Source organism: Delphinus delphis, chromosome 4, assembly GCF_949987515.2.
Source record: "Delphinus delphis chromosome 4, mDelDel1.2, whole genome shotgun sequence".
In the NCBI taxonomy this organism is placed as follows: domain Eukaryota; kingdom Metazoa; phylum Chordata; class Mammalia; order Artiodactyla; family Delphinidae; genus Delphinus; species Delphinus delphis.
The window spans coordinates 60,567,584-60,595,532 of record NC_082686.1 but is presented as its reverse complement, the minus strand read 5'-3'; the positions used below and the strand labels follow the sequence as shown (position 1 = coordinate 60,595,532).

The window sequence follows — 27,949 nt, the reverse complement described above, 5'->3', positions numbered from 1 at the left end:
AATTGTCAATCAATGGTCAATCAACTTGGCAATCCCCAAACTACATCTAATTCTGTCTCCTACACTGAATTCTTTTCTAGAGCTTCTAATATATATAAATGATACGTACTAGTTTGATTTCCATCTCTTTTTATTTTTCCTATTTATCCTCCAGGAAACTGAATTCCTAGATGTAAGCAGCCAGAGGGAGAAAAAGGAGCGATTCACATAACGGATAATTAACCCTTGAACAATGGAAAGTTAACTCTCCATAGACATGCCAAAAACTGAAATGTTTTGTTGTTGAATATGTTCTCCTTTGGGTGTTAACACGTAGAGGACATCTCCATTAGCACAAACTTGGCACCAAACAACCTGTTCATTCTCAAGCTACAAATGCCACACTCGCCTTCCAGTTCATTCTGGCAGGATTTGTAGCATGATGTCCTCTTGGGTAGTCATGTACAAACCACTCTGAGGGGCAAAATTGTATGAGTGCCTAATCCACTTTTGAAAATGAAAGAAAAGGATCTGTTTTTATGAAAAGCACCTAATAAGGAAAGACACAAATTGTAATAAAAAGTGTTAGCACCTTGCATCTCCTGTTAATTGCCTTCCTAGTCAAAAGGAACCAAAATAGTGTAATAAATGTTAGACGTACATCATAAACTGAATGCAGAAAAATGTCTCTTCCTTTTAACAGTGAGTTAAAAGAGTAGCAAACCGTAAACTACCCATATTGCCTTAACTTAGGCTCCTATCCTTATTCATCTACTTCATTTGTCTAATGAGGATAATAGTACCCATTTGACTTATTTACCAGCATTGTTATGAGGATCAGATTACAAAGACTGTCTCTTCATTACATTCATTAAACATGGATTTAACATTCATTCATTCACTCATTTATTTATTAATGCAGGAAACATTTTTGAACCATATTCTGTGTCAGATATTATTCTAGAAGCTAAAGCTTGATTCATTTGTTAACAAATATTTATTAAGGAGCACATGCTATGCACCTAGCACTTTTCTAAGGGCTGAGGATACTACAGTAAACAAAACAAACGGGAGTCTCTATTCTCAAAACACTTACTTTTTAGGCAGGGGAGAAAGATGACAAACAGGTACCTATGTAAAATATATAGTATGTTAGGTAGTGATAAGTGCTGTGGAGAAAAGTGAAATAAGAAAGAGAGACAGAGAGAGAGTGTGTGTGTGTATATGTGTGTGTGTGTCAGGAGTAAGGTTGCAATTTCAAACTGGGTAGAAACGGAACGCCTCACTAAGGGGACAACATTTGAGAAAGGTAAAGAAGCAAGTTTTGTGGATATCTAGGCAAAGGCTAGAACTGGAACTACAAAGGCCTGGAACTACCAAGTGCAAAGGCCCTGGACAGAAATGGAGTTATATCAGGCAAGTCTGAGGGGTAACAAGGAAGTCTGTGTGCAGGATCAGAGTGAGCAAGCAGGGGGATGGTAGCTGTAGCAGGGAAGGCAATGGGGGCCTGAGCACGTGGGCCTTTATATGCTGTTGTGAAGGTTTTGGCTTTGTCACTGACAATACAGAGATGAAAAGACATGACCTCAAGTTGCTCCTTGGTGGAGAGGCAGATAGGGAAGCAAGCAGGGATAATGGCATATGCTAAGTATCGTTAACTGGAGGATGCTCAAGGAACCTCAGAGGCACAAAACAGTGAATGTTTACCTGAATGTACCTTGCGGTAGAGGGTCAGGAAAAGCTTCAGAAAGGAGCTAATAAGTCCCTTCTGGGCCTTGAAGGATTTTCCCAGATGGTCAGAGGGAGGAAGAACATTCAGTAAGAGGACCAGAAGGGACGAAGACACTTAAAGAGGAAATAGCATAGCAGAGTTGGGGAACAGTATCACTAATGTTCAGGAGAGGAGTGTGGAGAAATGATGCTATAGATGTAGGCAGGGAACAATCATGTTGGGCCTTGACTGCCACGCAAAGATGTTTTAACTTCATCTTGGGGCATTTGGGGAGCCATTGAAAGGTTTTAAGTAGAGAAGGTTAATGATCAAATTGTGTTACAGAAGATCACTCTGGCAGCATGGTGGAGGATAGATTGGAGGAATGGGAGAATAGAGACAGAAAAATGAGTTAGGAGGCAACTAAAATTGTTCAGACAGAACACAATGAAGCTCTGAACTAGGACAGTAACTATGGGAATAGGGCAGAAGAGACACGTTCGAGAGATAAGAGGCAGAATGGACACAATTTAATAACCTTTGGGCTGGGCATCAAGAGAAGGAGGAGTTTGGGATTGCTCCCAGGTTTCTGTCTTATACAACTAATCAAGAAAAGCTATGAGGAGGAGGAATGGGTTTTGTAGGCTGGGGGAAGATGATAAATTTGCTTTTGAATGTGTTAATTTTGAGATGTTGGGGAATTATCCAGACTGATGCCTGGTAGGCTGTTGGATTTAGTCAGGAAAGCTGGAGATAGGTCAGGGATAGAGATAAGTTTGGCAATCATCTGAATCATCAGCTTCAGGATAATAGTTAAAATTACAGAGTGGACTTTTCTCAGGGAAAATTTATTGACAGAAAGCAAAAGGGAGCAGATCCTTGGAGTAAAGCACATTTATGGCAGAGAGAGAGAAAGAGGAGTCTTAGAGAAGATTATTCTGAGCAATTATTATGTGCCAGCCATTGTGCTAGATTGTGGAGGAACCAAGATGACTAGTATCCAGATCCTGCCCTGAAAGCACCCACAGTTTGTAAAAATATAAGAGGTTTCTATCACCGCCAACCATGGACAGTGCTAACAGAGGAAATGTCCAAGCATAACAGAGAAAGTAGTACAGAATATTTAATTAGCATTAAGGGAGATTATAAAGGCAGAATCCTGGAAAGTTTGCTGCATGCATGTTGCCGTACAGTTCATTTCTGATTTCTCTAATACTTGTATGTGTATGTTCTGGTGTTAGCATGGGTTCAAGCTATTGGCAAAACAAGCCAGGTGTAAATTATGGTAGAATTGAAATCGATAGTGCTTTGAAGCACTGGAGTGCCCAGCTCACATCAGGGCATGCGTCTGTGTTCACTGAAACATGGCTATCAAGTGCACCCCGAGTCATTAGATGTGTTATCCAGTGAATAACAGCATAATGATATTTTAGCAGAGCAGCCTTATGATAAATTCTGCTTTAGTGAAACTCCATATACAGAGCAATTTCTCCTGGCCATGTACATTGCATGGCAAAGAAAGGATATCCTGCTGTGTATCTGAAGGCTGTAATTTCATTTAGGGGTTCTATTGACATCGTAAACTGCAAGAGCAGAGCTCAAGTGGCTATTTAAGTCATAGGAACTTCAAGCTAAAATTACTGCCTAGTCCTAATCGCCACCTCCGAGGGACTCCTGCCTATATATATGTGTTTTATGTTTCTATCTTTGTGTCTATAAATACTCAAATCACTCCAGGGGCTGAGGTGATAAGCCATCCTAAAATATGACAGGTGTCTGTCACCTTTGCAGCTGGTATAGGCTAAGGGCTAAAAGCAGTTATATTATTCATTGAAGGTCAAATGTTAAAAGGGGCCAGAACCTCCCCAACAAGTTCAGAATATAGGTGTTCTTGTTTTTCCGGTTGAAGATATTCTCTATTTCTGTTTAAGGTCAGAGTCTTCCAGCATGTTGAGGCTAGAAAAGTTGGGACCTTTAAACTTACCTGTACATCAGAGTTTACAGCTTGTAAGTGTTTGCCCCATTCTTTCCTCTCTTTGCCTTGACCCATGATCTCTTGTGAAAATACTAGTACTGGATAATCTTGGAATAGTATCCAGTAAGGTAGAGATTATATACAATGCCCCACAAAAGTGATTCCCTAGACGTCTAAAGTGTCCATTCTGTCCTGAGATACAGTCAAGCTGAAAATTGGAAGCCATATAATTGACTTGAATGTTTATTCTCTGAAGAAAATAAATTTAAATAAAATTGCAAATTGTCAAATTGTGTTTATTAGATGATGTTTTGGAATTGACTCCAGGAGACCAACAAGGAAAGATTCAAAGCTATGTATGTTTCTCTTTGGTTTTTAATGAAAATGTTTGTGCTCCTACATCAACTATCAACTTTGTCCAGAGAGGCCACTACAAAATTAGACACTGGAGTTTAAACTTATTCAGTCATTATGGCTGACATTTTATTTGGTCACTCTCTTTCCTGGGCTTGGGAATCATCTATCTACATACTGTCTTAAATACAAAATCCCAGCAGGATTATCATGGTTCAGAAAACCACAATAGTAATAGAACTTATGACTCCTCATAAGGTAAATGTGTTTTCAGTGATCTTACTAACCCTTATATCACCCTGTAGAGGAATGGAGGATGGAGACGTAGATAGCTGAACCCCCAATTAGTGGCTGAGACTGAAGATTTTACTTTCCATATTAGCCTGACTATTGTTCTACTGCTTCATCACAATATTTCTTTATTGCTTAAATAGTATAATTAAAAATTAAAGTCTATAAGAGCTGAATCTCTCTCATCTGTTACCATGATATTTTCATTATATTCCTGAGCAACATAATATGCCATTGTCACATTTCTGAGAAGCGATACTGCCCTAGTAAGAGTATCCTCAAATCATTTATATCCATGGGAATGTAAAAAAAAGAGAGAGAGATATTATGTAGACATAGATAAGCTCCGTCATGAAGAAGTACAACCCTCCTATTGTTCTCCTGGATTTAGGCAGCATAGCAGAGTGATTAAGAGGGCAGACTCTCTGGGCTCTGCCACTTACTAGCTATATGACCCTAGGAAAGCTATTAAATTATTGTGCCTTAGTCTCTTAATATATAAAATGGGGATGATAATGATACCTTCGTCATAAAATTACTATGTGGAGTAAATGACCTAATAAATGTAAAATAATAAAGCCAATACTTGATATACAGTAAGCACTCAATAAACATTAGCTGCTACTATAATCACCATTATCATCCTCCTCTTCATCGCTTCTTCCTATACTATAGAGTCTTGGTTAATACCTGTTAGGAAAATTCCTACACGTGTGTGCATGCACACACATACACACACGCAAACACACATGCACACACCTCATCCACCTAACAGTGCTTGCTTACCTCAGCTGTGGGCTTAAGTTTCACCTATATGTTAATTTCAACATCTTCCTAAGCAGAGAACATATAAGGACTCCATGCTTTGGATGAGGTGGGTTTGATACTAAATTCAGCCTTCACACTGGTTTTAAGTACTTGATGAAGAATTACGCAGTGGCTGGTCCTCACTCCTATTACTCTAGTTGTTTTCATCTCATCACTTAAGACCTTCCTAAATCATAAATTCTGCTAGGCATGATCTAGTCCAAATCTACTGATGGGTTCACCATTATAGTTTCAGCTCAATAAATAAATGTGTAGTAAATGAATGAATGAATGAATGAATGTTCTAGTTTCACTGTCTTCACTTAGGTCCTAGTGCTGGCTACCTGTTGTTCTAAATGTTAACCTCATTGTTTATCTAGGCCAGTGCATTCACTAACCCTAGTTATTATTCTGTCTTCCAATCCAGATTCTGCTAGTTATTTTTCTCCTCTTGCCTGATTTGAAATTCTCAGTACTGATATCCAGTCACTATAGTAGGCCTACCCTCCTATCTGCCTCATCTTTTCCTTTGTGGAACCATTGACACTATCCTTAGAACTGTGTTCTTTATGCCTCTGCCTATACCTTCTTCCCATTTGAAATCTGAACTTTAACCTTATAAGTGTTTATTATCCATTTGTATTTTAATCTGATACCCTTGGTTCTAACCTTGATTTTGATCTTCATATCATGTGTTTCACACACCCTTTTGTATATTTATTATATTTTGATAAAAATATGCTTACATCAATAGTAAGTGAAAGCTGATATCAAGCCCTATCTGTAAGAAACAGTATTCAACCACCTTGGCAGACCACGTGTTGTACCATTTGTTATGCCTCCACAATGGTCCTTATCTTAGTCCCTTGATAAATATCAGAGACCTAATATCCTGAACCTGGTCTCAGTTGCCGTATACCTGCTCCACCCCTAGGCTGATGCTAACAAACTTAATTAATGTAAAATTTAATTGAGCAATGTTGGAATTAGTGTAGAATACATCTAATAGTAAATATCACATGTAAAAGGGAGAGAAACTAACAGCAAAATCCAACATCATTGCAGCTGGTAAACACCATTCACCATTATATTTTGACGTATTTATTGTGTTCCTCTTATTGTCCCTTTTTTTTGGAAGGGACTCATAAAAAGGAGAGAAAAAAAATTTTAAAGAAGAGGTACAATTTAAATTTAGAAACAAGTATGATACTAAACTTAATTAGTATTTCTCACAATAGTTAACAGGGTTACTATTATCAGTGTTACTATTATCAGAGACAATACCTGCTTACAAGGAGCTTCTAGTTTGTATAGTCTTGTTGCAGAGATTAGTAATTAGGTCCTGAAACTAATTAGGTGGAAATCACTAGCCTGTTATTATGCACCAAAATGAGCAGTAAAGAAAGTCAGTGAGTGCTGCAAGAATTCACATCAGGGAGGTTTCTAATGGTATATGGGAGGCTTGATAGCAGAGGGAGAACTTTAGCTGAGGATGTAAAAGCTAGGCATTGAAGGATAAAGGAAAAAGGGTCTTTTGGAGAGAAGGGAAGATGGCGTGCAGTGCTGTGATACCAGATAACAGAGAAGTAGGGAGAACGAAGAAAAATTCTAACCTGCAAGAAGGCACAGCAATGGGAGTGAAGTTGATGCATACAGGAAGTAATGAAATTGGAAATAAGATCCATGATCGTGAAGATTAGGACATGAATTTGGAAAGGCAGGTGGAGTCCAAAATTTATTTTATGTGGGTGATGAGAACAATAACTGGCATACAGTTAGAACTCAGTAAGGGTTTGCCGAATAATTGACACGTTTTAGAGAGGCAAGCAAAAATAATGAAAGTGGTGTTTTAAGAGTTAACCTGGCTATAGTGTGCAGGGTGGTTTGAGGGGGTTGAGACTAGTCCGACATGCCAGCTGAGAGGTAATTGCAATCATTCAGATGCAGACCAGCCAAAACTCAAATACAGTCATGACTGTGGAAATTAAAAAACGGACATTTCTAGAAACATTACCGGCACTCTCTGTATCTCTTTCCTACCAACCGTAACTCTAGCCCCACCATAACTTTAAATGGAAAGTATCTCCTAAATGTGGGATCCTCTTTGCCTTTTGATTTGATTTTAGTGAAGTCCATCACTACTTATAAGGCAGGGTCAGTATGGAGGATGGACCCTCAGGCTTACTCAAGCCTCTAATCAGTGAAGCTTTATTATATTGTATTCCTGAACAATGTAACATGCTCTCGAAGTTTGACTGCTTGGGGAATAAACTCAGGGGACACACAGACTCCTTTGGGTTCACACTTATGAGTTCCTGACAGGCAAGACTCTGTGGGAAATCTAGCAAATCAAAGAGTGCTGATCCTCTCAGGACAGATTCTGGAGGAGTGTTCTTAACTATATAGTTCTTAACTCTCACTGTCTAACTCCTGAAATAGCGACAGAACCCTTCTACATTTTCTCCCTTCCTTCTTCACTTAAACCAGATCAACACCAAAAGGAAACCTCAGTAGAGACTATATGCTAGCAGAGATTTCAAGAACATCCTAAGCTCTGTCTTACTCCTGGACGGTCTCAGAGACCCCAAGGGCATTCTTGTACGTGGTTGTGAGAAACAGTGCTCATTAACTTGTCTTTTGCTGGTGCCATCATTAACAGTCATGCACTCAGTTGGCCTTTTCTTTGGACAGTTCTGACATTTCTTGAAGGGTAACAATTGGACCACCATATCACATCTATATTCAACTTTTTATTGGCCAAGAGTCATGTGTTCACATTGCTGTGATTCCTTCCTAAGGCAAGTGCCCCATTTTATCTTATGGCTATTCGAGTGACTGCCTACTCAGAGCTCCTTCTAGACAGGACCATGCCTTACTTTTCTCTTTATCTTCTGGTTTCAGCATAACATATGCCCCACAGTAGATCACCAGTACACATTTATGGACTCTCTTGATTTCATACATTTTGAACAGGGACAGCCCTCCATGAGGCTTCCATCTCGAGTTCTGATGTGGAAAATACCTCCTAAATGACGAACTCTTTTGGCTCCCCAACCAGTCAATCCCAGGTTCTTACTAAGCCTAATTTTCCCCAGCAGTTGGCATAGGGAATGTAAAATTGATGGCTCTGCTTATCAAACCTGTCTGTCTGCAGAGTGTAGAGTGGCGCACCATTTAGAAGAAGCGTGTTTGGGAAGTTAAACAAGGACTGTCTGAATAGGAGACCTATCGGCCCGCAACGGAATGACAGGCTTCTGCCCACAAACCAGGGTTAAGACCTGCATATTGTGGCTTCTTTTCACCCATTTGTGAGTAATGGGTCTCACCCCATTAGTGGGTGCATATGTTACACCACTGGAAGCTGTTATGCATCCTCCATAGGTCTGGATGAAGGAGCTGTAGCTACACATAAATATGTACTTGCCAACAGATCTCTGTATTTATCTGCCTGTCAGTGGGAGCAGACAGGGCACAGCTCTTTGATGGGCAAGAACTGCAGGTCAAAACCGTGCTCTTGCTGCTGCCACCGCCACTGTGATTGCTGTGGCTTTATCATTTGAATCCTGAAGGAGGCTAGGGGCAGCTTGTTCGTTGTTGTTCCAGCCTAACCTGGGAGGCTAGCTCTGGTCACTGACATAATTATAGACCTTGCAAATGTTGACTGCCAATGTTGTTGTGGACAGTGACGATGGACTCTTAAAACCATGGTTACCCACCATCTATCATCTTTCAATCATGCCTCAAGAATACACACGTCTCTGCTATCTCTGGGCACCGTCTCTAATGCCTTTCGGATGCTGTCTGATCCTCCTGGATTCTGCCTGTTAAGTGTATTTCCTGCTGCAGGCTGCCTCTCAACCTCTGTCCCACTCAAGAGACACACTCCCTCCCAGTAAGAAAAAATTACTGTGCTTCAGGCTTCTAATGGAAATAGTCTACTAAACTAGGTGCTTACTTTAGCAGCTATCACACCCCTACAACTGTATACATCATTGACCATGGTCTTTACCATCTCAATATGAATATTCCTTGTGAGGAAAAAGATATTTCTCCCCCAAAGTGAAAACATACTAGTGATAGCAAAGTGAATTTATGATTACTTTGATATAACTGAAGAAAACAAGCAGAGCAAACTTGTGTTTTTAATCTAGGACTGTTTACCAGTTTAATCTGATAGAGGAAATTAATTGTGCAATTCTTAATATAACTACAGTACAACCACAATTAACAGACTTCTTTTTTGTCATTGTTCTTCCTCTCATGCTTATAAGAGGGCATGGACCATTCTCTTCCCCCAAAATTCAATTTTCCTCAAGATTGTGGCATTATTGCAAAAGAAGTAGCAGGAGTATTTTTGTTTTTTGGTTGGTTTGTGTCGTATCCATTTAATAAAAGTCTGACTGAAAGATACAAGAAGTGAGCTCATCTGAGACAGTGCTTCCTGATTTTGCCTTTCTAAAAGGTAGGTGGCAAAGCAGAAGAGTTTTGTCTCAGACAGAATTTGGAAAGAAAGAGACTGTCTTGTCAAAGAGAGGTGAGATGATGTGAAAAGGGCTTATTTCTATATGTCAAAAAGGTATAAGACATATTTCATTGAATAGGAGATGGACTGGGTTCAAAGGTAGAGCTTTCTTTTCCTAGTTATTTTTATTTGATATGCTTTCCTCTTATTATTCTTCTTAATATCTCTACTATGCAACAAAGGCAAACTGATTTTTCTGAAGATCATCTTCAGTAGGGTAGAAATTAGTAATTTGATCAACTAGATCAACAGACAGTGAAATGAAAATGGAAGAAAGGAATCCTGTATTCAATTAAACTATGTTGCCTGAGCAAAGGCTTTTTTAAAAAAAAAATAAATTAGGGATTGGTAATTGGGAGTTATAGGTTGCTGCTTCTGTGAAAGTGAGCTAGGTAAGAACCCCGTTTGACCTTTTGCTATCACTAAAAGTCCTAAAACTCAGTATGTGTATCAAAATCATGTTAAATGAACATATAAGTTCATGGCTTGCTATGAGACTCTGCACCTGCTTAAAAGGCACAACAGAAATGCTGAAATGGGGCAATTCATTAGGAACAAAGAATTTTCTAGATGCTGTGGCAAAGGTTTCTCTAGGACAGTGTTTTCCAAACATCCCTGATGCTAAGAATCATCAGGGTTACACGTGAAATATGCACTTGTCTGGGTCCTCCCTCCTGCCACCAGACCTAGAGAATCAGAAACTTCCATGGAGTGACCTTGGCATTTGTATCTGAAACAAGGAAACTAGTTGATTTTTAAGATCAGGGAAGTCTGGGAATACTGCTCTAAGAGGTTTTTTTAGAACATATAAAGAGGGGGACTGATGATTTTGTATATACACTTCTCCTATGTTCTTCCCAAGATTTCAGAGGCATTTCAAGAGAGTAAAAGAAGAACCTTTCTTTATACCAATGATTTTTAAGCATCTCTTGTCTCTCCTTGTCCCTCCATATCAATGACCTTAAGACTTTGTATTCCCCTCTTTCCCACCCCTCATCCCTACCTAATAAATGGTCATATCATGAAATAAAAGTCCTTAGATTAGGAATTTGGAGCTTGAGTTCTAGTTCTGGCTGAAGCTAAGAGCTATGTGACCTTATATCTTCCATCACTTTAGTTTTCACGTTAGAATAATGATGAGGTTGCCCAAAATGTTGTGAACTATACCAGCTCTACATTGTTAGGAATATTAAACAACTTCTGTAACCTTGTTTGGGTACCATACATGATGACTTCTGCGCTTGATGGGAATGTGTGTTCAGGTTTAGACATGTCCGTTAAGTATTATTTACAGACTTGTTACCTATTTCTGAAACCAAATTGAGTTACAATTTAATCTAAGATAATAAACGTTTTGGAAAATTTATTTTCTTCTTTTGACAGCTAGAAGTGTCTTCCATGGGAACTGTTGACAAGGGTTTGTCACATTGACAACCACATCATGGATACTGACTTGTTGAAAGAGTAAGAGAAGCTATGAGTGAATGAATGAATAACCTGGTGCCTGTTCTCCTTGCTAACACTTTTAAGTCCATGGAGGCAAGGATGGTAATACTCTTCAGCTAAACACTGGAGGCCTGGTAGTCAAAAAATTTTTTTAAATACATATACATGTCCATGACTTGGCTTTGCTACAAAGCTAAATGGAAAGTCCTTAGCTGAGTACAACAATAAAAGTAGAAAATTAAAAGAAAGTGCCGCTTGAGTTTTGAAGGTGAAGATAGAGAAATGTAGCAGTAGAGGTTTACATTTCCTGAGCTCTCTTGTTGGCTCAGCATGCTCTCAGTGTAAATACACATGTGACAGTGGCCTCTGCACTCATTCACACTTCAGAGAAGCCCTCGGTTTCCTTTTCTCACTCCATTTTAGCAGTGGGCAGCCTGCAACCTTTTGATCAAGCTGACTTTGTACGTAACATGACTGAACTCCGCTATGCCAAACATCCTTGAGGAAGTTGACATTTGTGTACTTTGAAAGAAAAAAAAGAAAAGTGAATCCCAACTGCTTCCTCCTGCCCTTTTGATTAAGAGAACGGTAAGTCAGCAGGAGAGGTGCTGCTTTTAACATGCAGGGTGTGCAGAACTGATTGGTATTTTTCTTTGAAAAAAAAGTAGAAAAGATTGATGTTAAACAACACTAATCAGAGTTGATTACAGGGACTGAATGAATTCATTGATGGGAAAGAGCCATGGTTCCAGAGACAACAAAAGAGGTTAGATAATAGTCAGGGGAGTAGTATTTGGAATAGTTCTGCTCATCTCTGACAACCAGGAATCAGAGCCCCTAGCTCTCTAAGCACTCCTGGGAATAGACTTATCTGTACACTAAGTACAGTTCTCAGCTGGGAATGATCTTCTCCCTGAGCTTGGTATGGCTGACACTTTCCCTTCATTCATGTCCTCAGCCTTCCCTGATCACCTTATCTAAAGTGGTGCTTCCATCACAGCCTGGGTGAGCCCAACCCACCTCTGGGTAGCATATTCCCAAGTGCTACCCAGAGCTCTGTCTGGAACCACCTGCAGTTCCCTGCATGGACTATATTTTGCCTTGCTCTGTAATTTTTTTTCTGTCACCTCTACCTGGTGACCTTTTCCATCTCTCCTCATTAAAAGTCAGGGTCCCACACCTCTGTTCTCCCAAGGTAATTTATGCTTAACTCATTTATAGCAGGCATCACCCCATGTTATAATTATTTGGATAGTTACTTTACCTTCTCCCCAGTAGACTGAAATATTTCAGGGCAGGGACTGTAGCCTTTATCTTTGCATCTTTAATGTTAGCAAAATACCCAGTATGTACTGGGTGTTTAACTAATGAAGAATGAATCAATGAATCAATCAATACTCCCTACCTACCTCCCTCCTTGTTTTAAAATAATTGCCTGCAATAAATAACACAACCCATAGGAAGACATTTCTACCCAGAATGGATAACCCATTGGTTATCTGTTTACCAAAAAAGTAATGGAACAAAGGAAATGGGAAATCAAATTTAGGAGTTTAACACATGCTCTTTTCTGTGACCTCTAGTTTGTTCCAGATAGCACTCTGACTACATATATGAGGAAACCTTTGGAGAAACAGTTTGTTGGACTTACGCTATAATTTCTGAGAAGTGAATGAATGTGTTGATTACTTCACAAAAAGTAGGCTGCTGCTATTAAATTTATTATTAATTATAATGCACTGTTTATATAGGCTTCTCCTTTAGGAACCCCCAAGTATTCAACATACATCATCAACCTAATGCTATATTCTGCCTCATGTTAATAATCTTATGGCTACTGAAGCCATCACCTGAGCACTTTAGAATCTTGATAAATATTATCAAATGCATATGTTACGCTCATTATTTTCAATAATCTCATACATTTAAATTCCTAGAGAAATGTGTTTTCTTCTTCTTATATATCACCAAGTGGATTACCAGATCTTCTCCACTCAACACGTGGAAAGTAGAACATATGGGGAATCACCCCAGGCTTTTAGATGGGATTTGTCCCAACTAGTTCATAGCTGAAACATTTAATGACATTTTACATTTTACTAAAAATTCCATTGAGCTTACAAAGGAGCATCATACATCATAAGAATGCTACAGAGCTAGGGAGGGAAGAACCTAGAGCATTTTATGGTTCAAGGTGAAGGAGTCCCAGTGATGCTAAATACTGGCCTCATTTGCCCAAATATTGGCTACACCAGTGGCTAAAAGATCGGGGAGCAAGAGAACGATTTTATCATGGCAAGAACACTTTCATTTTCACTTTTATATGATATTATTCTTGAATTAGTCAATCTCACATTTTTCATTGCATTTTCAACGCAGTTTTCAATCTTGCATTCTCCAGTATATCTTGGAGATCTTTTCATAGCAGTACATAGAGAGCTACATTAATCTTTTATTCAGTTGTACAGTATTCCATTATGTAAATGTATCATAGTTTATTCTACCAGTTCCTATTTATAAACAATTTTTGTCATTTCAAACAATGCTCCAGTGAACAACCTTGTACATAAATCATTTCATAGACGTGCAGATTTTCTGCAGGATAGATTCTCAGAAGTAAAATTGTTGGTCAAAGGATTACATGCATCTTAAATTTTGAGAAACTTTGCCAAATGGATCTCAACAGCGTTTGTATTACTGACTACTTCCATTGGCAATATATGAAAGTGCCCTTTTACTCCCAGCCTCGACAAAGTAGTGTTTCTTCAAACTTTGGATTTTTGCCAGTTGTATAGGTAAAAGATGATATCTCACTGTACTTTCAGTTTGCCTTTTCCTTATTATGAGTGAGGCCAAGCATCTTTTGATATGTTTAATGATTTTGGTGTTTGTTTTTTTATTAGGTGTCTGTTCATCTTTTGTCTTTTCTTTTGATTGGGTTCTTGGTCTTTTCTTATTGATATCTTGCTATTTATACATTAAGGAGATAGTTCTTTTCTCTATATGCGTTGCAAATATTTTTCCCAGTTTGTCTTTTTTTTTATTTACTTTGCTTATGATGTATATATTTTTTTGCCATACAGAAGTTTGCTTTTAATATAATCAGATTTGCCAATCTTTTCTATTATGGCTTCTAGATACTGAGTCAGGTAGACAGTCCTTCCCCATGCCAAGATTATGAAAGGATTTGCCAATGTTTTCTTTTAGTACTTTGATAGCTTAGATTTTTATATTGAAAAATACACCTATTGAATGAGATTTTTTAATCCAAAAGATATTTTCAGGATAAAAGAGGATCTAGAAAAGAAAAGCCATAATGTTCCCAGAGCTTGATAAGCTGTGGCTAACCTGCTATCATTTGCGTAGCATACTAAATCTCATTCCTTTCTGCTAGCAGGATGCAATACAATTATGATGAAAGGGCCAATCTGGATTTTAAAAGGAAAATTAAGAATAACACTGTTTAGCCTTTGAGGTCTTCACCTTTCCTCTTTCTATATTGCTGTTTGTTTGTTTTTGCTTTTTGTTTGTTTCTGTGAGAAGGCCACGTGCTAGCAGAGAGGCTATAAGCTAGTGGCATTATTTATTGGTTCAAATTCTAGTATCTTATGCAATTCAGCACTAAAATCTTATTAATTATGAATACAAACTGGTATAAAATAGTGCATAGAACCTAGCCCTTGGAGTCAGAAGCCTTGAGTTCATCTGGTGTACCCCAGAGCATCTCTCCTTGCCATGATTTCCATCTGTAGTCAATGGAAAGAATGAGATCATTATCTCAAAAACAGTAAAAAAGCAAATAGATACATTTTTATATGTTTGAGTACTATAGAAAATTAGTTCATAAAGTTATTAGCTGATGATATTTTCATATGATATGGCATATGAATTTTTAGAGGGAGGCTTTATGTAGAAAGCTTTATTTTCCCACATTCCAGTTAATATTGCTCACACTCTTCTATATTTTTCCTTCAGGTTCAAAAGTGTTCTTTCAACAAGTATCTGTTTTAGGTGGTGGGGTTACACAGTGAACAAAACAGACACATTAAAAAAATTCTTGTCTTCAAAGAGCTAACATTTGGAGGAGAAAGGCAGAAAATAAACAAATGCATGCATAAAATATAAAGCATATCAGAAGTCTGTGAGTACAATAGAGAGCAAGAAAGAGGGAGGGGGATAGGAAGTGCTGGAAAAGGGGTGTTTCTTTGATGACTAGAATCAGGGAATCCTACACATTCAGCAATGATCTTTAAAGGATATGTAAGGATATCTCAGAGTTCCAAAGATACTAAAATGACTTTCTGTATCATAGGAAGAACCAGAACTAAACTTATATAAGTAACCAATTATTTATGAACATATTGGTTCTATTCAAATTCAAATGACAGCTTATACCAAACTTTTCAACAGACATCTCACATGTGCTTAGGTTACTCACCTCTCTCATCTAAGCTAGACTCACCATCAGCCTTTAGGCAATTCTATAGGATTTATTATTGAGAATGAAGGACCAATGTCAATGTGATTAGGAGCTGGTAAGATTCTTGTTTGTGATATGATTAATCTTAATAGATGAAACACAATAATCTTAGCTGGAGTAAGACATTAGATATGAAGACATTATCTTTACCACTAATGTAACATCTCCCCTATGGAACCCAAAGCCTCAGAGTCTGTGATGTATTACAGTACTTTCTACTGAAATTATAATGCTTCTAGGTTGTTAACTGAACTTTCTTCAGACTTAGATTATTGCCAGAGTGATGTTCTTTGGTTGGCACTCAAGTTCCTCTGTGATCTAGCCCTAATTTGCCTTAACATTACCAATTTTATTTCTTGCTACTCCCTTTCACAAACCAAATGATTTGCTTTTCCCACTGCATGATAACCTTTTTGTTCATATGGTTTATTCTGCTCGAAATGATTTCTCTTCCCTTTCTATACTTTGAAATCCCATCTATCCTTTAATACCTAGTTTAAAGGATTCTCCATCTGAAATCTCCTTTCTTAGCCATTTCTTGAGGCCATTACTCATAAATTGTATCTAGCTAACTATCTATTATTTACTTGCCTATCTATCTATTGATTATCTATTTATCAATTATCTATCTATCTACCCATCCCCTAAGGTACTTGATATTTATTATATACTGAATAAATCGATGAATGGAAAATGAGGGGATAGCGGACAGATATGGGAATATGAACAAGCAGTAAAATAAAAGTGGTCTTGAGTAGATCCTATAGTCTTCTTATGACAAAATATTAAATAAAATATAAATGAGCCTTGTTTGAATTGGTCTAGAACAAGGAAGGCTGTCTGGTGGCTTTCCAGGCTGTTGTCATGTGTGAGATAATCTGGAACAAGATCTCCTTTTAGAATTTAAGAATACTTCTAGCTGATGTGTCCAAGCTACCCTATAACGGTGTAGACTATGCTGACCTCTCTCACTTGATACCCATTGATATGCTGAGGTTGGATCTTGTTTCCTACCTGAGCTCTAAAGATAAGAAAGTGAATACATTTAATAAGGCTTTTGTGCCTCTGATTAGTTGAATCTGACGCTTTCAAACATCACTGCTTTTCCCAAGGTTTGGGCAGCACATAGTTTATTTTTTAAATTCCATTCTTTCTGAATGTCTTCCACAAGTAAAGAATGTGCTGAGAGAAAAAATTAAGGCATTGATTTAAGAATAAGTCCTGGTACCTCAAGAAAAGACAAGCACCAAGATGTAGCTCGTGGTTATAAGTGAATTGTGGGAGCATATAGCTTGGCCTCAGTTAGTAACATGACACACTCATATCTGATGAGACTACAGGGAGAAAATAGAACTTCAAGCCCAGAGTCAGGTTTAGTTATGATTTGAAGATGAAGTCAGTACTATTTAAAGTTCCATTTTATTTATAGGACTCACTAGTAAGTGTAGGGTTTCCAAAAAAGTAGAAGACATGGTTTCTGACCCAGAAGCCTTTCAAAATAATAAACATGATGAAGCTAATGCAAATAGTATTAATACATGTGACTGAAACTTATAACCAAACATACAGAGTAAATAGGGCACTAATGAATTTACCTAATTGGAAATCTCAAATTAAAGGAACTTTCTAACTATTGTACATCATGTGTGGGATAGGGCCATCAGGTGAAGTATTGTTGCATACAAATATCATTGGACTTCATAACCAGACAAAGGAAAAGAAGGAAATCATCTCTGGAAACTTCTGGAGTAGATCAAGAAATTACCAGACCAAGGAGGCTGAGGAAAGGGAGATAAGAGTATCTAGAAAGTGCTGCCAACACAGACTGCTCCCAGTATAACATTCATAGACCCAACCTCTACCTGACCCCCTGCCTTACATCAAGTCTTCATCTCAATCTGTTAGGAGTCTATTTTTCTATGATTTTATAATGCAGTTGCTCTGTGATTTGATAATAGAAGTTAAGCCTATACATTTTCATAATCACCTTCTCTAGAACACATCCATTATGCAAAAGAGGAAAACTTGTACAGCAATAATGATGATGTTTTATTTTAGATGTACTAAGTGTTTTCACTTATATTATCTCATTTGGTCCTCACAATAAACCTCTGAGTTAGGTGCTATCAATTTTAGAGGTGAGGAAAATAGAGTTCTAGAGAAATTTTATAACATTTTATTTGAAGTTCTCTCTCTGTCTCTGTCTCTGTCTCTGTCTCTGTCTCTCTCTCTCTCTCTCTCTCTCTCTCTCTCTCACACACACACACACACACACACACACACATGCAGAGAGAGAGCATTAGAAAGATACTAGAGAGATAAGAAAGCTCTGAGCATGGTTTGTACCTGTGAGTAAGATGTCACATAAATCTAATCTGGAAAATGATCTTAAGGAAGGTTTGAAATCAATCTGATGTAGATTTGAGTCTTCTTCTGGTTCTTACTAGATCTGTGACACTCGGCAGTTTTTCAACATTCCTGAGTCTGAGTTTTTTCATCTATAAAATAGGAATAATAATAATAACAACAACAACAGAAGTATTTTGAGAATTGAATGAATATAGTGTAAGTAAACTGCCCAACCCGTAGAAATCAATCAATGGAAGTTAGCCATAATAAAAATAAGGATTATAATTATCATCTTATTTTCAATAACAGCAGCAACAAAGGTGGAAGATGCTTAAATTTGTTGAAAGGAGGATAAGGTACTTAAAGGATGTACAGTAACAGTAACACTCAGGTATCTGCGTGGAAGAGAGGGTTAATACCCTTCTTCAGAAATGATCCTGACCAAATAAAGTATTTGAAGGTGTTGTAATCATTAGGTCAATTGCCTAAAAAATAACACCAAGTATATCACCTCTCTGTGTTCTTCCTTCACTTTTGAAGATGTTCTAAGGCTGGGCAACTTGCAGAGAAGCATCTCTGTGTGTTCAGAAGAACAGAGCATTTCCGAGTCCTCTTGAAATGATTTCAGTGCAAATAATTGTGTGGTGTCATGAGGTCCCCCCTGCTCCAACTCCACGGAGATCATGAGGTGGCACAGGAATCATGCTTTTCAGGGAGCAATACCAGATGAAGGAAGACCTATGAAACTTGAGAAGTGTCACATATAGCTTATGCTGCTCCGAGAATGTCCTAGAAATAAAAAACTGTGTGGTGTTGGAGGGTGTTCAGGAAGCTGTATAGCAAAACAGCTGTAGAGCTGTTTTGGGTCCCTCTGCCTAAAAGAACGAAAAGGATCCTTCTTACTCCTAAAGTAGAGCAGAGAAGAAACTTTGCAAACTGGACACAACCCACCAAAAATTCAACAGTGGTTATTGTTGGGTCAGAGAATTATGGGTTGTTTTTTATTTTTATTTTTTTGCTTTATTTATGCTTTTTTAATGCTCTCAAATTTCTTATAACTAACATGAACTACTTTTACAAAATTTATTTTGGAGATTTTTTTCTGTTAAAATATCATATATTGTAAACAAGAGGAAAAGCAAGGAAAAAATTCCTCATAACTTTGCCACTTAGATAGCCTTATTGGCATTAATTTTTTAATTGAGGTATAATTGATGTACAATATTATATAAGTTGTAGGTGTACAATATAGTGATTCACAATTTTTAAAGGTTATACTCCACTTACAGCTATAAAATATTGGCTATATTTCCTGTGTAAAATATATCCTTGTAGTTTATTATATACCTAATAACTTGTATTATATACCCAATAATTTGTATCTCTTAATTCCTTACCCCTATATTGCCCCTACCCCCTTCCTTCTCCCCATTGGTAACCACTAGTTTGTTCTCTATATCTGATTCTGCTTCTTTTTTGTTTTATTCACTAGTTGTGTTTTTTAGATTCCACATATAAGTGATATCATACAGTATTTGTCTTTCTCTATCTGACTTATTTCACTTAGCATAATACCCTCCAAATCCATCCATGTTGCTGGAAATGGCAAAATGTCCTCCTTTTTATTGCTGAGTAGTATTCCATACATATATATATATATGTATGCCATATCTTCTTTATCCATTCGTATGTTGATAGACACTTAGGTTGCTTCCATATCTTGGCAATTGTAAATAATGCTGCTATGAACATTGAGGTGCATTTATTTTTTCAAATTAGTGTTTTTGTTTTCGTCAGATATATACCCATGAGTTGAATTGCTGGGTCATATGGTAATTCTATTTTTAGTTTTTTGAGAAACCTCCATACTGTTTCCCACAGCGGCTGCACCAATTTACATTCCCACCAACAATGTACAAGGGTTCTCTTTTCTCCACATCCTTGCCAGCCTCTGTTATTTCTGTTCTTTTTGATGATAGCCATTCTGACCAGTGTGAGGTTATACGTCATTATGGTTTTGATTTGCATTTCCCTGATGATTAGTGATGTTGAGCAGCTTTGCATGTGCTTATTGGCCATCTGCAGGTCCTCTGTGGAAAAATGTCTATTCAGTTTTTCTGCCCATTTTTTAATTGGACTTTTTTTTTGATGTTGAGTTGTATGAGTTGTTTATATATGTTGGATATTAACCCCTTAACAGTCATATCATTTGCAAATATTTTCTCCCATTCAGTAGGTTGTCTTTTCGTTTTGTCGATGGTTTCCTTTGCTGTGCAAAAGCTTTTAAGTTTCATTAGGTCCCATTTGTTTATTTTTGCTTTTATTTTCTTTACTTTAGTAGACAGATCCAAAAAAATGCTGCTACAATTTACGTCAAAGAGTGTTCTGCCTATGTTTTCCTTTAAGAGTTTTATAGTATCTGGTCTTACAGTTAGGTCTTAAATCCATTTTGAGTTTATTTTTGTATATGGTGTTAGAGAATGCTCTAATTTCATTCTTTTACATGTGGTTGTCCAGTTTTCCCAGCACCTTGGCATTAATTTTTAGACATATAATTGAAAAATATTTAATTAGAAGTAAAATTCTCCTCATCCCTTCAATCAAAAGTCTCTTGTACTTCCTCCCCCACAAAAAATGTGTTTATGTATATGCCAGTATATATCTATATGTGTCCTCATTTTATTCATATAAGAGGGACCATATCATATATGTCTTAGATCTTGTCATATAGCATATAAATCTACTTTATTCTCTTTAAGAACTTCACAGTATTCCTTTAGGGGTATACCACAGGTGTTTAATCAGTTGCTGAATATTTGGTAAACACTATTACTTTTATAATCAGAAAAATTTAATACCCATTTTTATGTATTTGCTAGACCTCAGCCTAGAGTAAACCAAAACCTCTCTGCTTATTATACACACACAGGAGAAAAAAATTACTGTATGTGTGTGTATGTATGTATGTGTATTTGTGTGAACATGTTAGAGATGATTGTGTTGATCTATAATTTTACAGTATAAAATGTTAGAATGGCCGGAGGTAAGGTGGATAATGTCTCTTTGTGATTCTGGCTGAATTGTGGCCTCACATGGAAGTTGGCATACTTCTTGAGAGTTTTAATGCAGTCACTGATTACAGTATCTGAGATTTTACTGCATCCATTTGAGTTAAAACTGATTTTGTCTTCAAAATAAAAGCCTTCAAAAACAGAGAAAATAATTATTTTTCCCATGGCAGGAACTCTAAATTCCTTCATTTTATGTCCTAACGTAAAAAAGAAAACCACTAAGAAATCATTGAAAAGTTGATACAGAAATAAAACCCCTTTTGAATATTTGAGCTATGGAATTTTATTCTCCAAGTACCTGCTAATGTCCCAGGTACTTAAGACAGAGAGAACCAGATATAGAAAAGTAATTTATATCAAGACTTACTGTGATGCTAGTAATAAGGCAAGTGGGGCTTTCAAAACCATATTGCTACAGGTTAAAAAAATTACCCATGTGCTTTTGAATAGAAGGAAGAATTTTGTTTCTGGGCATTGGCATGATTGCTCTATGTAAAATGTGGAGATTGCACAACTCTAATATGGAAAAGTAACTGCACAAGCAAGCCATATTCTAACTATTCTAACCTTGAAAAATGTGGTTGCTTTTAATGACACGAGGCATCAAGGTCAAGGGAAGGTGCCCTCAGCAGATGGAAGACTTTCAAAGTGAAAAAGCTTCTTTACATTTAAAATGTATTGAGTTACATATGATTTCTAAGGAACACTTGGTTGTTCTAGTTATAACCATGGCTCATTTCCGTTATCATGTGTCAAGTAACTGACTTACCTCGTATATTTCCCTGGTAGGTGTTTTCTGTGGAAAGGCAGGGAGAGAGAGAGATATTCCTCAATATCTTGTTATAAACCCACTAGGTGTCACTGCTTTCAGTGGGACTCTGGAAAGGAAACTGTCAGAGGACACATCTGTGCCTTGGCGAAAAACGGATTTCATGCCACCTTGACTTTTCACCTCTAATATACAGAGAAAACTGCTTAGGAGTCTTTCTCATGTTTATTTGTACCTGTAATTCCCTTACTTTATTTTATTCTGAATTTTTTAAGATTGAGTTTTACCATATTTATATTTGAACCAAATTTTGTTCAGAAATAGTTCATTGACGCTATTCTTTAACATGTATCTCCCTTAACTTTTTAAATACACAGTAAAATTATTAAACGTGATTTAGTGTTTGGTAACACAGAATGCATTCAGAAAGCTTGATCTCACGTCCTTTGTAAGGCTCTTTAGAGATGGGATGCCACATGCTTTCGTGTCAGTGGTGTAAAAGTGATTTTCTTCTTTTTTTTTTTCTTACCCTGCTTCCCATTCTGTGTTCTTTCTCTCTTCTTGCTCTTCCTTTCTCTCTTACAGTTTCATGAAAATTCATTTATCTGTGACATTTAAAGACTCTGTCTGAGAGGTGTCTGGAGCTGTGGCCAGCTGTGTACATCAACAGTTTCCTAGAATCTGGCACTCTGTCAACATTGGGGGGCCTCGGTAACCGCACTTAAATGTAGTGCCTGCCAGCTATCAAGCTCTTAGTGTCTCAGTAACGAGTCCAAATGAGTGGATATTAGCATGTCAGATCCTTTCGCAACTGGCAACTCTTAGTAGACAGTATATGGGCATCTTGCATTCACCCCCTGCACTTTTCTGTTTGTCTGCTTCATTTATATGATGTCATTCCCTTCTATGTACAAAAATAGGAATCTCCAAGAAATACTATAATGAAACTGTAGTAAACAGCATCATTGCACAATCTTGATTTGGTCGGTTTTATAGACAGACAGTCCCCGACTTACAATGGTTCCACTTAACAATTTTTCGACTTTATGGTGGTACGAAAGCGAAATGTATTCAGTGGAAATCTTACTTCGAATTTTGAATTTTGATCTTTTCCTAGTCTAAGGATATGCAGTGCAACACGCTCTGATGGTGGGCAGTGGCAACGAGCTGCAGCTCCCAATCACCCATGCAATCACGAGGGTGAACAACCGATACACTTACAACCATTCTGTACCCACACAACCATTCTGGCTTTCACTTTCAGTACAGTACTCAATAAATTATATGAGATATTCAACACTTTATTATAAAATAGGCTTTGCATTCAATGGTTTTGCCTAACAGTAGGCTAATGTGTTTTGAGCACGTTTAAGGTACATTAGGCTAAGCTGTGATGTTCAGTAGGTTAGGTGTATTAAATGCATTCTTTACTTAAGATATTTCCAACTTATGATGGGTTTATCAGGATGTAACCCTGTCATAAGTCAAGGAAGATCTGTATATAGCTATATACATAGGTAATACATTTTTATTATATTTTAGGTGTTTCTTTTTGCTTAGGTTATGATATTTGAACCAGAATTGTTGCCATTTTATAGTAGAAATATATATAGAGTTGTCCCGTAGTATCCATGGGAAACTGGTTCCAGGACTCCCACAAATATCAAACTTCACAGATCAAGTCTTGAACTTCACAATTCAAGTCTCATGTATAAAATGGCATCCATCAATATGGAAAACAGACTGTATGTTGGGACTTTCTAAGTAAGTCTTCCTAGATTATGTATGAACTTAGTGTGATAGAGACTTAGCTACATAATGAAGAAATATTAATGAGTTGGCGAGATAAGGTTGTTCTCTGAAACAAAAACTATTTACATTTGCAAATGTTTCTTAGTGTCCTCCCTACTATGCCAGTGAAATGGCCCATTTATAAATTGAATCATGAAAGCATTATTATGTCAACTTTCCCATGAACTGCCCCAGATAACAGCATATTGGCCTTTCATGGTTTGTAAGAGAGACCAATATTAAGACAACACTTTAGTTACTGCACTACAGCGTGCTCTCAACCCATGTGTAACCTTGTCCATATCGTGTAATGAAAATATACCAAGAATCTGAACTTTAACAAAAGGAAGAAGGAAGATGAAAGTGTCTTGGAGATCTGCATCCAACCTAGAATAAGTATGGAAGAATTTGCCAAGCTTTAGGTCATGCTCAGGTCAAATAATCCAGGTTTCCAGATATCCAAGAGACTATCCTGGAACTCTTGATGCCCCTTGAGTGGGTCATTAATGACCTTTTCCTTGGATCCATTGGACCAGCAATAACTCCTAAGTTGAATGAATTCGCCCAAGTTTCATGTCACTCACAGACATTTCCCAGTCTGGATTTACAATTTAAGTCCCTAACATTTGAGCACTTGCTTTCATGTGGGCTGCCAGGATCTGCTATACACCATAGAAGATTTTAGGGTGGTTCTTGTTGGAACTGAGAAAAGAAATGCCTAATGAACTGCATTTATGCAGTTTCAATACAACAACTGAAGACAAACTTAGGACCTCTAGAGCCTTTAGTTATACTTCAGAAAGGGAAATACATATATTTATTTGCCTCATAATTATGAGTTATTTATAAAACTAAAAGTTCATTTTGACTCCAGATTTTATGTCATAATACAAAAGTCATCATTTTTAATTCAGTCACCATCATTGGTAGGAGAAAGGCTCCTTGGGAGTTTGTATCAAACTAGACAGCGTGGATGAACAAAGTAATGTCACAAGGGCTCCCACCACCAGAAATAATCTGGCAATGTAAGGGCAAGCCTCAAATCCAAAAAAGAAAAAATGGGTGCAAGGATTGAGAGAATAGGAAAAAGGAAAACATAGGTATACATGGATCTGTAACATGGCCTGCATCAAGGGATTTGGTATTTTTCTTTCTAATTCATTTACAATAGAATATAGTAACATGTAAAGCTTCTAATGAAATAAACATGTCTATACTTAGCTCTGTTTTTGTGGTCCTAGAGAGGAGGAAAATTAACAACAAAAACAATATGCCGTATTAACCACAAGATGTTTATACCACCAAAACCTCATCTCAAGATATATTAGAGGACATTTTCAGCACCTTTTACGGATGAATTAGAAAAGGTCTCTCTTCCTGTCAGTAAGACTCATCTGCTGGGCTAACAACTTACCCTCCTCTTGCTCTGAACTCAGAACTTTATGAGTATACATTATATCTGTTCTTTATTGTATACTATTTGTTTAATGTTAGACACTAATCCTTTCTGGGGCAGAACAAGAAACAGGAATGAAATGAGAACATAGGATCAGCCTGCAGAATTTATAGATAAGGACAGGAGGAATTTTGTTTTCTTTTGGATCATTTTAGACACACTTTGGAACTGTATTTGAAATTTGATGGGCTGTAATTTAACCATCTCTTTTCATTAATACTAAAACATTCTCTTGCCTAAAAGCAGGAAAGATTTGGATTCTTCTTCCTTAGAAATCCTAACAACTTCTTCAGCTCTTTCTTCCCTGGTGTGTGTTTTGTTTACTGATCACAGAGTGAAATGAGAGAAGTAGGAACAGACAAAAGTGATGAGGGAGCATGTCTGATCCCACCTAAGCAGGGAAGGTACATATATTGACTCTTCTGCCTTGGCTACCCCTGACAAAAAAGAAATAGCTGCCTGACTATATGGCTGATAATCAACAGAACAGTTGATGGGGTGTTTAAAAGGTCTATCTTTTATACATATACATATATCCATTCTTTTTTAGCTTCTTTTCCCATATAGTCCATTACAGAGTATTGAGTATAGTCCCCTGTACTATACAGTAGTTCCTTATTAGTTATCTATTTTATATATAGTAGTGTGTATGTGTCAATCCCAATCTTCCAATTTATCCCCCTTCCCTTACCCCCTGGTAACCATAAGTTTATTTTCTTCATCTGTAACTCTATTTCTGTTTTGTAGATAAATTCATTGGTAGCCTTTCTTTTAGATTCCACATATAAGCAATACCATGTGATATTTGTCTTTCTGTGTCTGACTTACTTCACTCAGTATGACAATCTCTAGGTCCATCCATGTTGCTGCAAATGGAATTATATATATTTTTTAGAGCTGAGTTATATTCCATTGTATATATGTACCACATCTTCTTTATCCATTCCTTTACTGATGGACATTTAATTTGCTCTACACCTGAAACTAAGCATTGTAAATCAACTGTACCCCAATAAAATTTTTTTAATAAAATCAAATCGCAATAGCAACCTAAGAATCAAAAAATAAAATATAAAACATTTTTTCAAAAATTTAAAAACAGGTCTATCTTAACATAGAGTAAAATCTACTGTTGTTATGGAGATGAGCTTTGTCGGTACCTCTGTGATACTTAGTGCTAGACACCACTCAATAGAGACCCACAACCTCCAACCCAAAGGCATCAGAGGTAAATGACCTATCTAGTTCCAGTTCTATGTTATATCCCAGTCACAAGGGTACCTTTATTCAGACCTCTGTACTCCTCTATTTTGGGCCAATAAATTGCCATTTTATTTTTAGTTTATGAATGATTGAACGATTTCATAATGATTACTACTTCTGCCTTCCTAAAAAGACCATTTGCCAACTTTTAGCTCAAAAAGTACCCTAAGCAAGAGGTGTTACTAAAACCAAAGGATTGCTTTTTAGTACTCATCTTGAGATCTACTTTGAAAAAGGGTGGGGGGAGGAATATGATACCAAATTTCTGACGTACCTACACCAGAATGGGGGCCATTGCTTTTTTCTTCTTTTTTTTTTAACATTTTTATTGGAGTATAATTGCTTTACAATGGTGTGTTAGTTTCTGCTTTATAGCAAAGTGAATCAGTTATACATATACATATGTTCCCATATCTCTTCCCTCTTGCATCCCCCTCCCTCCCACCCTCCCTATCCCACCCCTCTAGGTGGTCACAAAGCACCGAGCTGATCTCCCTGTGCTATGCGGCTGCTTCCCACTAGCTATCTATTTTACGTTTGGTAGTGTATATATGTCCATGCCACTCTCTCGCTTTGTCACAGCTTACCCTTTGCCCTCCCCATATCCTCAAATCCATTCTCTAGTAGGTCTGTGTCTTTATCCCGTCTTGCCCCTAGATTCTTCATGACCTTTTCTTTTTTTCCTTAGATTCCATATATGTATATGTGTTAGCATACAGTATTTGTTTTTCTCATTCGGACTTACTTCACTCTGTATGACAGACTCTAGGTCCATCCACCTCACTACAAATAACTCAATTTCGTTTCTTTTTATGGCTGAGTAATATTCCATTGTATATATGAGCCAAATCTTCTTTATCCATTCATCTTTAGATGGACACTTAGGTTGCTTCCATGTCCTGGCTATTGTAAATAGAGATGCAATGAATATTTTGGTACATGACTCTTTTTGAATTATGGTTTTCTCAGGGTATATGCCCAGTAGTGGGATTGCTGAGTCATATGGTAGTTCTATTTGTAGTTTTTTAAGGAACCTCCATACTGTTCTCCATAGTGGCTATATCAATTTACATTCCCACCAACAGTGCAAGAGGGTGCACCCTTTTCTCCACACCCTTTCCAGCATTTATTGTTTGTAGATTTTTTGATGATGGCCATTCTGACTGGTGGGAGATGATATCTCATTGTAGTTTTGATTTGCATTTCTCTAATGATTAATGATGTTGAGCATTCTTTCATGTGTTTGTTGGCAAACTGTGTATCTTCTTTGGAAAAATGTCCATTTAGGTCTTCTGCCCATTTTTGGATTCAGTTGTTTGTTTTTTTGATATTGAGCCACATGAGCTGCTTGTAAATTTTGGAGATTAATCCTTTGTCAGTTGCTTCATTTGCAAATATTTTCTCCCATTCTGAGGGTTGTCTTTTCGTCTTGTTTATGGTTTCCTTTGCTGTGCAAAAGCTTTGAAGTTTCATTAGGTCCCATTTGTTTATTTTTGTTTTTATTTCCATTTCTCTAGAAGGTGGGTCAAAAAGGATCTTGCTGTGATTTATGTCATAGAGTGTACTGCCTCTGTTTTCCTCTAAGAGTTTGATAGTGTCTGGCCTTCCATTTAGGTCTTTAATGCATTTTGAGTTTATTTTTGTGTATGGTGTTAGAGAGTGTTCTAATTTCATTCTTTTACATG

General features: G+C 37.2%; 1 protein-coding gene across 19 annotated transcripts in view; it reads left to right on the top strand.

Annotated features, from left to right (window-relative positions):
• Nucleotides 1–27,949, top strand: part of ZBTB20 (zinc finger and BTB domain containing 20) — a 797,904-nt gene that overhangs the window by 515,782 nt on the left and 254,173 nt on the right. The window contains exon 6 of one of the 19 annotated variants that reach the window (XR_009519245.1): nt 155–27,670. The exons of the other annotated variants lie outside the window; for them this stretch is intronic. The gene's annotated coding sequence lies outside the window, so the exon portion shown is untranslated. Of the gene's footprint in view, nt 1–154; nt 27,671–27,949 lie in introns of those variants that run through there. 19 annotated transcript variants of the gene reach the window in all.